We start from the raw sequence: 2,498 nt of genomic DNA on the forward strand, positions 1-2,498 counted from the left end.
AAAAAACCCCACAAAAAACCAAACAAAAAACCAACCAACCAAAAAAAAAAACACTTAAAAAAAAAAAATCAAAAGAAAAAAACCCCTACACTTTTCCTTACATCAAAAACCCCCCACTTTTACATACATTGAGTGACTCTTTTTAGGTTTTCCTCACTTGTTTGTGTTTGTGGGTTTGTTTCTCTCAGGATTTAGAACAACCCGGGATAAATGGAAATTTCCCTGCCCATGGAATGAGAAGAAGAACCTTCCCACCCAAACCCAAACCCTTCCCTGGGGCTCTGTGGATTTGGGACCTGCAGGAACCTCCTCAGTGCCCAGAACCCCTGGAGGATCCAACCTGAACCAGGATGAGAAATGGGAAAGGCAGGAATTGCCTCTCACCCTCATCCTGCTCAAAAAAACCCCAAAAACCTCCATGAATTTGCTGTTTTTCACCCCTCACCCCCATCATTTCTGGTGTTCAGGCACACGCCCTCCCTGCCAATTCATTGTGGTCCTTCCCTGCGAGTTCTTGAACAAAACTCTCTTTATTTGGGCTCCAAAAAGCTTTGCAGGGAGATCCTGCTGGCCTTTAATTGCATCCCCCAGATAGGAGAATTTATTAGCAGAATGTGCTCAGAAAATCCTTTAAAGTGTGCAGCGCTCTGCTGTTTGTGTTAGGGGAGGGAGGGGGTGAAAAAAATGAGGATTTTACATTGAAATTCAAAAGGAAAACTTGAATAAAAGGAGGGGATACCCCCCTGTGTGGGGTTTAATGGGGCTGGGGAGGAGGAAAATGGTGTTGGAGGGTGTGAAAGTGGTGGGGGATGGCAGGAGAGTGGGAATTGGGAATTGGGATTGGGATTGGGGATTTGGGATTGGGATTGGGATTGGAATTGGAATTGGGATTGGAATTGGAATTGGGATTGGAATTGGAATAGGGATGGGGATTGGGATTGGAATTGGAATTGGGATTGGGATTGGGATTGGAATTGGAATTGGAATGGGAATTGGAATTGGGATTGGGATTGGGATTGGAATTGGAATTGGGATTGGAATTGGAATTGGGATTGGAATTGGGATTGGGATTCAATTGGAATTGGGATTGGAATTGGAATTGGGATTGGGATTGGAATTGGAATGGGAATTGGGAATTGGAATGGGAATTGGAATTGGAATTGAATGGGAATTGGAATTGGGATTGGGATTGGGATTGGAATTGGAATTGGAATTGGGATTGGGATTAGAATTGAAATTGGGATTCAATTGGAATTGGGATGGGGAGCAGCTCTGCAGCCATACTGTGATTTTGGGATTTCCACAGCCCAGAGCCCCTCAGAATGAAGGGGCTGCATGAAAGAACTCACCCATCCATTAGAGAAAACCCCAAAAAATCAGCTTTATTCCCCTGTTTGAACAATGCAGCCATATGGGCTTCTCCCTCATTAAAGGCCTTTTTTGTTATTTTTTTTTTCTTTTTTTTTTTTTTTTTTTTTTTTTTTTCAGTGAGGAAATAGCAGCAGAACGAGCGTGGAATCCAAACATAATGAAAGGCTCTTTTCTCCCCAGCCACGGCCTTTGAAGAGCTGGGGGATCCCCGAGGGACGCTCTGAACTCGGCGATGTTTTGATAGCTGCAATAACATCATCAAAAAATGCTTTTTGTGATGAGATCACCTTGTGTGAGCTGTGGGTGCCTGTTCTGAGGGGTCCCTGTGCCCATGGGGGGCTGTTCCCTTGGCTGGGAGGGGACAGAGCCGTCCCCTGTCCCCTGTCCCCCTGTCCCTCTGTCCCCTGTCCCCCTGTCCCTCTGTCCCCCTGTCCCTCTGTCCCTTTATCCCCCTGTCCCCCTGTCCCCCTGTCCCCCTGTCCCCTGTCCCCCTGTCCCCCTGTCCCTCTGTCCCTCTGTCCCCCTGTCCATCTGTCCCTCTGTCCCCCTGTCCCTCTGTCCCTTTATCCCCCTGTCCCCCTGTCCCCCTGTCCCCCTGTCCCCTGTCCCCCTGTCCCCCTGTCCCCCTGTCCCCCTGTCCCTCTGTCCCTCTGTCCCCTGTCCCTCTGTCCCTCTGTCCCCCTGTCCCCCTGTCCCCCTGTCCCTCTGTCCTCTGTCCTCTGTCCCTCTGTCCCTCTGTCCCTCTGTCCCCTGTCCCCCTGTCCCCTGTCCCTCTGTCCCTCTGTCCTCTGTCCTCTGTCCCTCTGTCCCTCTGTCCCTCTGTCCCCTGTCCCCCTGTCCCCCTGTCCCTCTGTCCCCTGTCCCACCCTGGGGATGATGTGGTGGGTTCATCCCGAGCTCTGCAAACAGCCCTTCTCTGCAGCCTGAGAGGCAGATGAGTTGTTTTTTCATCCCCAAATCCTCATTAAAGCTCTGGAAGTGTCCCTGCCGTTCCCCCAGGATGCTCCTCCTGGTGCCCCCAGGGTTGGAATGCCCGGTTTGTCCCCGCTGTCCCCCGGGCTGTGCCCACCCAGCCGAGTCCTGGCAGCCCGGGCTGCTCCAGCCAGGAAATTGGGGCAGCTCCTTCA

The sequence above is a fragment of the Zosterops lateralis genome (genome assembly GCF_965231275.1).
Source record: "Zosterops lateralis genome assembly, chromosome: 13".
In the NCBI taxonomy this organism is placed as follows: Eukaryota; Metazoa; Chordata; class Aves; order Passeriformes; family Zosteropidae; genus Zosterops; species Zosterops lateralis.